Raw genomic sequence first — 13,151 nt, 5'->3', positions numbered from 1 at the left:
TTATGACGTGGAGGCTCTGTGCCCCGACCGAGTCCCTGCCTCTACTGCCCCCATTATAATTCCTGCCGCACCCGCACTGCACCCCGTAGCCATGCTCATGTGATGCCCCCACCCCGCTCCCTGAGCTGCCTCTGATGGTTTCCCTACTCCTGAACAAATAACTTAGCCTTGGGCTGCAGTTACCCCATCAATTAAAAAACAGTGCTGCCTAGGTGATGGGTAAAGACGTTGCCAACCTTAAAATGCTATTGAACAGGAGGGCTGAGCATTCATGTCAAGTTCAAACGAATCAATTGCCTTAGATTTTTCTCCCTTTAACCCCTAGCACATTAAGAAGATTTTTAAAAAATATATTGATTGAATTAGAGAGAGAGAAAGGCAGAGAGAGGGAGAAAGAAACATCAATTTGTGGTTCCACTTATTGATGTATCCACTGGTTGATTCTTGTCTGTGCCCTGACTGGGCATCAAACCCTCACCCTTCGAGTATGGGGATGACACTCGAACCAACAGAGCTACCCAGCCAGGGCCCCATTCTGTTTCTTACCAACAGGAATCCAAATAGCAACACAGAGCGCATCCGGCGTGGCTCAGTGGTTGTGTTGACCTATGAACCACAAGGTCACGGTTCGATTCCCAGTCAGGGCATTCACATCAGCTGATTGATGGTTTTTTCTCTCGCATCAATGTTTATCTTTCTCTCCCTTCCTCTCTGTCTCAGATCAATAAAAACATATTTAAAGATAAAACTGGCCACTGTCCAATCTCCTCCTACTCTCCCTCCAAAAGGTATCAGATTCTACTTCAACCACAACTTTCCTCCCCACCCCCCTCTTAATCATAGTGAGAATTCAGGTTCATGAATGTTTACACTATTTCACTTAAACCTTCTGTACACACACACACACAGCTGAGTACCCCGTCCCGGAGAATTTTCCAGTTCCATCAAACGGAAGCGAGATTGCTCACATTGGAAATGGGAACAGGAGTTGGAGGAAAAGCTGGGGATTAAGATAAAGCCTAAACATGGCAACCTGGAAACGATACATTCAACAAACCGAGGCGTGCCGATACTCCAAAGAGGCCGTCTGCTTTCTGCTTTCTGCTTTCTCCTGTCAGAAAGCGTTCAGCGCACTTCCGTTTGATCATGGAGTCAAACGGAGCGCTCAGACCTGGGACTCCAACCAGATCCTGGTGGGGGGGGGGCGGTTGGGGCGCCAACATTTCAAACGTGAGCGAGCACTTCATCGTGCAAACCTTTCACTCACCTCCCACCCCCGAGAGGTACTCACCGGAGGTGCTGAGCCACCTGGGGACACGTGGGCTTCCGACTCCAGGCCTGGGGGGCCGTTGGGGCCGGGCGGCTGGGGCCAGGGAAGCTACCCTCCTGACGTGGGCGAGAGAGCCCAGCTCCCAACGCCCCCGGGGCCCCTGCCTGGGCCTCATCAGCCCGATTACTCAGGGCTCCTCGGGAGTCAGCTGAGACCAGCAGACAACAATAGCCCGACTGGCAGATCTCACCTGGGCCCGAGGTGTTCTGGGAGGATTGGGGCGATGTGGGAACACCTGAGCCGGGAGCTGGGGTTCAAGGAGCGCTTCTGAGAGTCTCCGGTGGCCCGTCCCCGGCCTGGGCTCCCAGCCCTCCATCATTCCAGGGAAAGGTTCACATTCCTCGCATGGGGATGCCGTCTCCTTTTCCCCCTCTTTATTGTCTAAAGTTTTACATATCTCCTTCTCCCCCCGCAATCTTTTGTTAAATGACGCCCAGCCTATGGCGCTTCCACCTCAGACCTCATCGAATTTCATTTCCCATCTAAAAAGGAACCCTTCACAGAAGCGGCTCGTTAGAATTAGGGCTGCTGGGCTCAGTTTAAAGGCAGTTGGAGGGAATGCTAAACCAGCCAGCAGGATGGAGAGGGCGACCACGTGCCTCAGGGGACATGCCAAGTAGGGGGAGACCTTTTCCCAGAGGAGCAGGTGAGCTGGGAGTTGGTGACAGGACCCCCCCCTTTCCTCCACGCCCTCCAGAGGGGCAGCTGTGGGGTCAGTGCCCGTGAGCGTCCTGAGATCCTGGGCGGGAGGGAAGTCCCTCCATCAGGGACAATGAGATGTGCAAGCACGTGTCCTCCAGGCGGACTTGGCTCCCCCTGGTTGGAAGCGGAGCCGGGGAATTCCGCCCGGGAGCTCAGCACCGCGGACAGAGACTTGGCGGCTCTCGTGTTATTTCTTGAACGGCCACAGGAGGGCAGCAGAGGATCGTGTTTGCACAGGAATTGGCTGAGCGCGTCCTGAGGGTAGTAAGTCTACAGATCCGTAGACGTGTACACTGTAATCAGTAACTTACTTGAAGGACATCATATACATGTTATACACGTTTTATTCTGGGGTACTATTTGAAATAAACCGTGCATATGTAACTAGAAGTGTTTAAGCAGGTACAGATATGTGAGTATATACACATAGAAGCATCTATATCTTTATCTTTATTTGTATCTGTATTTATCTCCATGCATACAAACACTAGTGTCTGGTTGAAAATAGCACTGGCAGATATATTAGCTAGCCATTGTGCTCTTTTGTTTTTTGTTGTTGTTAATTCTCAACTGAGGATATTTTCCCAGTAATTTAAAAAATATATATTTTATTGATTTTTTTACAGAGAGGAAGGGAGAGGGACAGAGAGCTAGAAACATCGATGAGAGAGAAATCCATCAGCCCCCTCCTGCACACCTCCTACTGGGGATGTGCCTGCAACCAAGGCACATGCCCCTGACAGGAATCGAACCCAGGACCCTATTTATTTTTATTGATTATTGATTACAGAGAGGACAGGAGAGGAAGGGAGAGAGAAACGTCAATGATGGGAGAGAATCATGGATGGGCTGCCTCCTGCACGGCCCACACTGGGGATGGAGCCCGCACCCCGGGCCTGTGCCCTGACCGGGACTGGATCGGGACCTCCTGGAGGGACTGGGCCTGGTCCCCCTCCAGCCGCGGGAACCCCTGTCCCGTGCGTGTCCCCCGACAGGTGGGAGGAGAACTGCCTGAGCTGCGAGGGCTCCAGCCGGAACTGCAGCCGCTGCAGGGCGGGCCTCACGCAGGTGGGGGCCTCGGGCGTCGCCAACCACACCTGCAGCAACGGTGAGCGGGGCGGGGCGGGCCCCCAAGTCTGACCGGCCCCCCTCCCCTCTCCCCAGCGGAGGAGACCTCCTGCGAGATGGTGAAGTCCACCCGGCTGTGTGAGCGTGAGCTCTGCATTCTTCGGTGACGTCCCTGGAGCTACACCCGCCGGCGCACCCCAATGGGAACCCCAGGCCCTACCTGGGAACCCCACGTTTACCGGATCTTCAGACCAAAGTGGAGCGTCACTTCTTGCCGGGCTTCCAGCACCTCCAAGGCCAACCTCAGCCGCACCGGGTCCCGCTGGAGGGCCGGGCCGTCCACACCGGTGACGAGGGGCCCGGCCGCCGTGTCCGTCCACCGGACTGTGCGCCAGGCGGCCCCGGGGACCTGCTGCTGCCAGACCTGTGTGGGCGTGCGGACCAGCTGCTCCGGTTCTCCCCGATTGGGTCCTGTGGACAGAGCCCCGATATTTCCCCGGAAACGCACCGATCGCTCCCGGGACCGAGAGTAACCTTTGCTTTATTTTTATTTAAAATATATTTTACTGATTTTTTACAGAGAGGAAGAGAGAGGGATAGAGAGTTAGAAACATCGATGAGAGAGGAACATCGATCAGCTGCCTCCTGCACACCCCCTACTGGGGATGTGCCCGCAACCAAGGTACATGCCCTTGACCGGAATCGAACCTGGGACCTTTGAGTCCGCAGGGGGACGCTCTATCCACTGAGCCAAACCGGTTTCGGCTAGAGTAACCTTTGCTTTAAAGTGTCTCTCGAGCTTGTACATGTCCATGGTGTCCGGCTCCCCCCTCGGACCATCATGCATCTGACGTGTCTCCGGGAGCAGGGGGAGCCCCCCACAGGGGTGAATCGAAACCATGACACCAAGGGAGACGTCCTCAGAGCAAATGCGGTGTTCACCCTGAGTTAATGAAAGAGTTAACAGCCCACAGCCAAGGAGCCTTTCTTTCCCGGGCGCAGCAATGACACCTGGGTGCTGCCTGGCCAGTGAGGCCCAGTGGTTGAGCTTCGACCTGTGAACCAGGAGGTCGTGCGGTTCAATTTCCAGTCAGGAAAAATGCTAGGTTGTGGGCTCCATCCCCAGAGTGGGGTGTGCAGGGGGCAGCCGATTGATGGTTTTCTCTCATCATTGGTGTTTCTCCCTCTCTCCCTCTTCCTTCCCCTCTGAGATCGATAACATATTTGAACACACACACACACACACACACACACACACACACACACAAAAAACCTCTTTTAAAACCCAGCAAGCGAAATGGCAAGTACCAGTACACATATGTTGATATATATGCGAGTTGATATGTATGCTATATGTATGCTATTTTGTGGTATTGACAACAGCTTCAAAATTTCACATGTCCAATTTTCTGAAGGCGTTAACATCAGAGATATTTTTATTGCCAAAAGAAAGAGCATTTTCAGGAAGTTTTAGTTCATTACTAGTAACTCCATCTATGGGAAAATCCACATTATTAACCAGTACACCTGGTAAAACCAGTTTTGTGGTCTGAGCGCGCCGCCTTGTGGACATCTCTGGAATTGCGTGGTCTGTTTAAACTTTTTTTAAGCCATCCCAAAGATAAACTACAGTAAAGTTACAAGCCAAGTCCCCCAGGACCTCTGAACCGCAAGAGATCAGGAGCTGGGGTGACCCCTCCGCAGGGGAGGACCAAACCCAGGACACCCTCAGAGCAAATGCGGTGTTAACCCTGAGTTAATGCGCTGTTAACCCTAAGTTAACAGAGTTAACAGCCCACAGCCAAGGAGTCTTTCTTCCCCGGGCGCAGCGATTACACTTGGGTGCGCCCGGCCAGTGAAGCCCAGTGGTTGAGCTTCGACCTGTGAATCAGAAGGTCTCGGGTCTGATTCCTGGTTCGGTGTCCGGGCTGGGGGCTCCATTCCAGGTGTGGAGGTGCAGGAGGCAACCGATTCTCACCGTGGGTGTGTATCCCTCTCCCTGAAATCAATAAAAATGTGTTATTTTCTTTTAGAGAGGAAAACGGTGGCGGCTGTGCCAGCTTGCAGGTGGGGACAGGACGGCCTGTCAGGTGAGGGGCAGCGGCAGGAGGCCTGGGAGGAGGTACTTCAGGAGGCAGAGGAACTAGGGTCTCAGGAGGACCCTGTTCTGGGGCCGCCTGACCGTGGCTGCAGGGTCACAGGCTGAGGGCAAGGGTTCGAGCACACAGTCCCTCCCAGAGGCCCTGGAGCCTCCAGTGCCTGGTAAGTTCGCCTCCGATTCTCAAGCAAACGTCCTTTTTGTCTCTCTCTCTCTCTCTCTTAAATATACTTTATTGATTTTTTACAGAGGAAGGGAGTGGGATATTTAGAAACATGAATGAGAGAGAAACATCGACCAGCTGCCTCCTGCACACCACCTCCTGGGGATGTGCCTGAAACCCAGGTACATGTCCTTGACCGGAATTGAACCTGGGACCTTTTAGGCCCCAGGCTGAAGCTCTATCCACTGAGCCAAATGGGTCAGAGCTGTCTCTGTTCTTTGGAGCTTTGACTGCAGAGGAGACCATTAAAACAACCACATGCCCTCAGGATGGTGTGGCTCAGTGGTTGTGCTTCAACCTATGAACCAGGAGTTTGTGGGGTTCCATTCCCAGTCAGGGCACATGCCTGGGTTGTGGGCTCGATCCCCAGTGTGGGCATGCAGGAGGCAGCCAATGGATGGTTCTCTCTCATCATTGGTGTTTCTCTCTACCCCTCTCCCTTTCCCTCTGAGAGCAATAACATATTTAAAAAAAACAAAATCACAAAACTTTTTTTAAAACCCAGCAAGCGAAATGGCGCCAGTACACATATGTTGATATATATGCGATTTTATATGTGTGCTATTTTGTTGTACTGACAAGCTTCAAAACTTCATATGTCAGCCCTAGCTGGTTTGGCTCAGTGTATAGAGCTTCGGCTTGTGGACTCAAGGGCCCTGGTTCGATTCTGGTCAAGAGCATATGCCCGGGTTGTGGGCTCGATCCCCAGTAGGGGGGGGTTCAGGAGGCAGGCAAGCAATGATTCCTTCTCATCATTGATGTTTCTATCTCTCTCTTCCTCTCCCTCTCTGAAATCAATAAAAATACATTTAAAAAAAATCTTCACTCTTTGAGGAAGACGCGGTTGCCGTAGTGCAGCTCCGTCCCGCCCGCTCCTGACTCACCGCTGTTCGCTCTCACCGAGGAACAAGTCGGTCAGGAAGCCGCGCCGCAGCCACGGCTTTTAAAGATACCGGGAAGACACCCGTGGAACCAGAGGTGGCAATTCACCGAATTAGAATCACGCTAACGAGCCACAATGTCAAGTCCCTGGAGAAGTGTTGTGGAGCGGATGCGAGTGAACGACCACTGGAGCCCAGACCAAATTAAAATTTAGGGAGCCTTTATTAGCCGGGCGGCCCGGCGACCCGGCGACTGCTCTGCCATTCTCCACGCAGGGAGTCCAGAGAGCAGCCGCGACCCTTTGTGTAGGACCGCTTTTAAGCCCATTAACCACATCCGGTTTTTGCAGAACAAGTAACCCAAGACAAAACAGTTTTTCCCAAGCAACGTCAGGATCATGCCAATGACGACCATGTTATTCACAGGGTCATCCTGTTCTCCAGAAAGCTGACAGTGTTCTGTGAAAGAAGGCCTACGTGCTGGGAAGGGGCCATGAGACCGTATCTCCAGGCCTGGCCTGGTGTCAGCACTGACAATTCTATCTGGGGCATGGTCCACGGCCTCTCTAGAATAGGTCAAAAATTCCCACTCTCCAACAGAAGGTGTGTGCTGACTTGATCAGAGGCGCAAAGGAAAAGAATCTCAAAGTGAAAGGGCCAGTCCGGATGCCGACCAAGACTCTGAGAATCACTACAAGGAAGACTCCCCGTGGGGAGGGCTCCAAGACCTGGGATCGGTTTCAGATGAGGATCCACAAGCGGCTCACCGACTTGCACAGCCCTTCCGAGATTGTCAAGCAGATTACTTCCATCAGCATTGAGCCGGGAGTGGAGGTTGAGGTCACCATGGCAGATGCTTAAATCAGGCTTTTTAATACATTGACTATCCGTTGTTAAAAAAGAAAAAAATCTTCATACGTCAAGTTTTCTGAAGGTGTTAACATCATTGATATTTTTATGCCTAAAAATGTCGAATTTAGTGCCAAAAAAAAAAAAAAAAAGAGGATTTGCGGGAAGTTTTACTCCATTACTAGTTTGGCTCAGCGGCTAGAGCCTCGGCCTGCAGACGGCATGGTCCCGGGTTCGATTCCGGTCAAAGGCACGGACCTCAGTTGCAGGCTCAGTCCCCCTGTGGGAGGCAACCAGTCCCCGTGTCTCTCTGGCACGTCCAGGTTTCTCTCCGCCTGTCTCTCCCTCTCTCTCCCACTCTCCCTGAGAATCAATGGAAATACATCCTCGGGTGAGGATTAACCAAAGAAAAAAAAAGGGGGGGGGACTTTTTACTTGATTTTATAAAAATAAAAGTACTCGGGCCTTGGCTGGTGTGCTCAGTGGTTAGAGCGCCGACCCAGGAGAGGAAGGGTCAGGGGTTCGATCCTGTGCTGTGGTCACAACTGACCGATGTCTCTCTCTCATTGACGTTTCTCTCTCTCCCTCCCTCTCTCTCTAAAGAGAAGAGAAGGACCCGCACGCGCCCTCCCCGCACTCACCCCGCAGGCCCAGCTCGCGGTCCCGCACGGCGCTGTGTGCTGCGCAGGCGCTCCTTCAGCTCCGCCTTCAGCTTCCCTATCCCGCCGCCTCCCTCCTCCCGGCCCGCGGCGCCCCGCCTCCCGCTGGACACACCCCTGGGGGGGGGGGGGCTCAGACACACTTCCCGGCGGGCCCCAAGACGCACCTCCCGACACGTACCCGGCGCAAACTGACGCACTTCCCGGCGTACCTCACGACCGACACAAGACGCACCGCCCGACATAACCCAGGAGAACGTTGACGCACTTCCCGGCGTGCCACAAGACAGACGCAAGCCACACTTCCCGGCGTGCCTGAGACGGATGAAAGACACACTTCCCGGCCTGCACAGCGCCCACGTCGACACCATTCCCGGCGTGCAAAGCGCCCACGACGACAAACTTCCCCGCGTGCACCGAAGACATTGCCAGGTACACTTTCCAGCATGCCTTGCGCCCGACGCAAGCGGCATTAATTAAACGTGCCGCTCGGTGTCCAGACCTAAACAATAGAAGACCAGACTCCCGATCTCTTGCGGTTGGCCTTGGCTACGCCCCCCGTTCTGGTCACTTCCCGGGGGCGTCTCTGGAGCCTGGCAGGTGTCTGATTCCGGACATTTGTACCCGCTGGTTCAGCAGAGTGTTAAGCACTCGAGTCTGTAAAAGGTTCAAGGAGGAGGACTGGCGAGAGATGAAGACTCAATGCAGAGTGCGCCTCTCACGGGAAGGGGGTGTAATGGGGGCATGGGGTGTCTCTGTCCGCCTGCGAAGGGCATTCCTGGGACAAAGGGCGGCATTTGAATTCCCGCCAAAGGACTGGTTTTTAGAGACTCATCCTCTTGAACTTCCCGATTCTGATGGTTGTGCAGGAGGACGCCCTGGTTTATAGGAAATTGCCCCTGAAGTATTGGGGAGAAAAGGAAATAAAATATTTGGAGGCGTCACAGGGTATCACTCGGGTGATTTCAGATTGCTCACGAATAGAGATCTCTGTGCTATACTGGTCACTTTTCTGTAGCTCTGCTTTGGGATGGCTTAAAAAAAGTTGAAACAGACAACGCAATTCCAGATATGTCCACAAGACGGCGCCCTAAGCGCCCAAAACTGGTTTTTTACCAGAAATCGTGGTTAATAATGCGCATTTTTTTACACTCGATGGAGTTACTGGTAAAGGACTCAAACGTCCCGCAAATGCCCCCCTTTTTTGGCACTAATCTCGACATTTTTAGGCGTAAAATATCTATAAGACGTACGCCTTCAGAAAATTAGACATGAAGTTTTGAAGCTTGTTGTCAATACAAATAAAGAGCAGACACATCAAATCGCATACATATCAACCTATAAGCACTTGCCATTTCGCTTGCTGGGATTTAAAAAAGGATTCGTGTTTATGTTTTTTTATAATGGGTTCTTGATGTCAGAGGGGAAGGGAGAGGGAAAGAGAGAGAAATACCAACGATGAGAGAAAAATCCATCGGCTGCCCCCTGGACGCCCCACTCTGGGGATGGACCCCCCAACCGGCTTGTGCCCTGACCGAGAATGGAACCCCAGGACCCCCCGGTTCCTAGGTCGAAGCACGACCACTGAGCCACACCGGCCGGAGGGCGTGGGTGGTTTTAATGGTCTCCTCTGCAGCCAAAGCTCCCAAGATCAAAGACGAAAGGCACGTTCCCTTGAAAATCAGAGGCGAACTTACCAGCCACCGGAGTTTCCGGGGCTTCCAGGAGGGCCTCTGAGCTCGAACCCTCGCCCACAGCCAGTGACCCTGCAGCCACGGTCAGGCGGCCCCAGGACAGGGTCCTCCCGACACAGTAATTTCTCTTCCTACTGAAGGGCCTCCTCCCAGGCCTCCTGCCGCTGCCCCTCACCTGACAGGCCGTCCTGTCCCCACCCGCAGCCCTGCAAGCTGGCACAGAAGCCACCGTTTTCCTCTCTCAAAGAAAATAGCACATTTTTATTGATTTCAGGGAGAGGGATACACACCCACGGTGAGAATCGGCTGCCTCCTGCACCTCCACACCGGGGATGGAGCCCCCAACCCGGGCATCGAACCAGGAATCAGACCCGAGACCTCCTGATTCACAGGTCGAAGCTCAACCACTGAGCCTCACTGGCCGGGCGCACCCACGTGTAATCGCTGCGCCCGGGGAAGAAAGACTCCTTGGCTGTGGGCTGTTAACTCTGTTAACTTAGGGTTCACAGCGCATTAACTCAGGGTTCACACCGCATTTGCTCTGAGGGTGTCCTGGGCTTGAGCCACCCCTTCGGAGGGGTTACCCCAGCTCCAGATCTCTTGAGGTTCGGAGGTCCTGTGGGCCTTGGCTATGTCACCGGGGAGAGGAATACACAGCCAGAGTGAGAATCGGCTGCCTCCTGCACCTCCACAACGGGGATGCAGCCCCCAGCCCGGGCATTGAACCAGGAATCAGACCGGAGACTTCCTGATTCATAGGTCGAAGCTCAACCACTGAGCCTCACTGGCCGGGCGCACCCACGTGTAATTGCTGCGCCCAGGGAGGAAAGACGTCTTGGCCGCGGGCTGTTAACTCTTTTTACTTAGGGTTAACACCTCATTAACTCAGGGTTTACACCGCATTTGCTCTGAGGGAGTCCTGGGTTTGATCCAGCCCAGCTCTCAATCTCCTGCGATTCGGGGGGTCCTGGGGGCCTTGGCTACGTCCCTCGTTCAGGTCACTTTCCGGGGGGCGTCTGGAGCCTGGCAGGTGTCTGATTCCGGACAATTGTACCCGCTGGTTCAGCAGAGTGTTAAGCACTCGAGTCTGTAAAAGGTTCAAGGAGGAGGACTGGCGAGAGATGAAGACTCAATGCAGAGTGCGCCTCTCACGGGAAGGGTGTGTAAGCGGGGGCGGCGGGGGGCTCTGGCCTCCTGCGAAGGGCATTCCTGAGACAATGGGCGGCATTTGAATTCCCGCCAAAGGACTGGTTTTTAGAGACTCATCCTCTTGAACTTCCCGATTCTGATGGTTGTGCAGGAGGACGCCCTGGTTTATAGGAAATTGCCCCTGAAGTATTTGGGAGAAAAGGAAATAAAATATTTGGAGGCGTCACAGGGTATCACTCGGGTGATTTCAGATTGCTCACGAATAGAGATCTCTGTGCTATACTGGTCACTTTTCTGTAGCTCTGCTTTGGGATGGCTTAAAAAAAAGTTGAAAGAGACAACGCAATTCCAGATGTGTCCACAAGACGGCGCCCTAAGCGCCCAAAACTGGTTTTTTACCAGGCATCCCGGTTAATAATGCGCATTTTTTTGCACTCGATGGAGTTACTGGTAAAAGACTCAAACGCCCCGCAAATGCCCCCTTTTTTTGGCACTAATCTCGAAATTTTTAGGCGTAAAAATATCTATAAGGCCTACGCCTTCGGAAAATTTGACATGAAGTTTTGAAGCTTGTTGTCAATACAAATAAAGAGCAGACATATCAAATCGCATACATATCAACCTATGAGCACTTGCCATTTCGCTTGCTGGGCTTTAAAAAAGGTTTTGTGTTTATGGTTTTTTAAAATGGGTTCTTGATGTCAGAGGGGAAGGGAGAGGGAAAGAGAGAGAAATACCAATGATGAGAGAAACATCCAAAGGCTGCCCCCTGGACGCCCCACTCTGGGGATGGACCCCCCAACCGGCTTGTGCCCTGACCGGGAATGGAACCGCGCGACCTCCTGGTTCCTAGGTCGAAGCTCGACCACTGAGCACCACCGGCCGGAAGGCGGGGGTGGTTTGAATGGTCTCCTCTGCAGCCAAAGCTCCCAAGATCAAAGACGAAAGGCACGTTCCCTTGAAAATCAGAGGCGAACTTACCAGCCACCGGAGTTTCCGGGGCTTCCGGGAGGGCCTCTGTGCTCGAACCCTCGCCCTCAGCCAGTGACCCTGCAGCCACGGTCAGGCGGCCCCAGGACAGGGTCCTCCCGACACAGTAATTTCTCTTCCTACTGAAGGGCCTCCTCCCAGGCCTCCTGCCGCTGCCCCTCACCTGACAGGCCGTCCTGTCCCCACCCGCAGCCCTGCAAGCTGGCTCAGCCGCCACCGTTTTCCTCTCTCAAAGAAAATAACACATTTTTATGGATTTCAGGGAAAGGGATACACACCCAGGGTGAGAATCGGCTGCCTCCTGCACCACCACACCGGGGATGGAGCCCCCAGCCCGGGCATCGAACCAGGAATCAGACCCGAGACCTCCTGATTCACAGATAGAAGCTCAGCCTCACTGGCCGGGCGCACCCTTGTGTAATCCCTGCGCCCTGGGAGGAAAGATGACTTGGTTGAGGGCTGTTAACTCTGTTAACTTTGAGTTAACGCCTCATTAACTCAGTGTTAATGCCGCGTTTGCTCTGAGGGAGTCCTGGGCTTGATCCACCCCTGCGGGGTGTCACCCCAGCTCTCAATCTCTTGAGATTCGGGGGTCCTGGGGGCCTTGGCTACGTCCCCGGGTAGAGGAATACACACCCAGAGTGAGAATCGGCTGCCTCCTACACCTCCACAACGGGGATGGAGCCCCCAACCCGGGCATCGAACCAGGAATGAGAACCGAGACCTCCTGATTCACAGGTCAAAGCTCAATCACTGGGCCTCACTGGCCGGGCGCACCCATGTGTAATCGCTGCCCCCTGGGAGGAAAGACTCCTTGGCTGTGGGCTGTTAACTCTGTTAACTTAGGGTTAACAGCGCATGAACTCAGGGTTAACACCGCATTTGCTCTGAGGGAGTCCTGGGCTTGAGCCACCCCTTCGGAGGGGTAACCCCAGCTCCCGATCTCTTGAGGTTCGGGGTCCTGGGGGCTTTGGCTACGTCCCCCGTTCTGGTCACTTTCCGGGGGGCGTCTCTGGAGCCTGGCAGGTGCGAGGCAGAGGGGCGCCTAGCAGAGCAGGGAGCCGGGTCTCACACACCTGCCCCTCGGCTCCCGGCCTCCGCGTGGGGCTCATAACAGACGCCAAGGCGCAGGCAGGTGAAAGGGCTCGTGGCTGCAGGCAGAGGAACAGCCGAATCGAGGCCTGGGAGGGAGGGAGGGGGGGCACTACATACAGCCAGCCGCCCTGGGGGGCAGGGGGTGTTGCTAGACCTGGGGGTGAGGAAAGGGGAGGCTGATAAGAGGAATAATCGGAGGGGCAATGGGGAAGGGGGAAAGGTCAGGTCATGAAGGGTAGGCCTCACTACATTGTATCCAAGAGCAGGTGTAGGTCAACAAAAGAATGGCCATTGAATGGTTTGTTTTTAATCCTCACCCGAGGATATTTTTTCCTTAATTTTCAGAGAGAGTGGAGGGGGGAGAGAGAGAGAAAGAGAGAGAAAGAGAGAGAGAGATTGGCTGCCTCCTGCAC

The sequence above is a fragment of the Cnephaeus nilssonii genome, assembly GCF_951640355.1.
Source record: "Cnephaeus nilssonii genome assembly, contig: SUPER_24_unloc_1, whole genome shotgun sequence".
Classification (NCBI taxonomy): domain Eukaryota; kingdom Metazoa; phylum Chordata; class Mammalia; order Chiroptera; family Vespertilionidae; genus Cnephaeus; species Cnephaeus nilssonii.
This window is presented reverse-complemented; position numbering follows the sequence as displayed.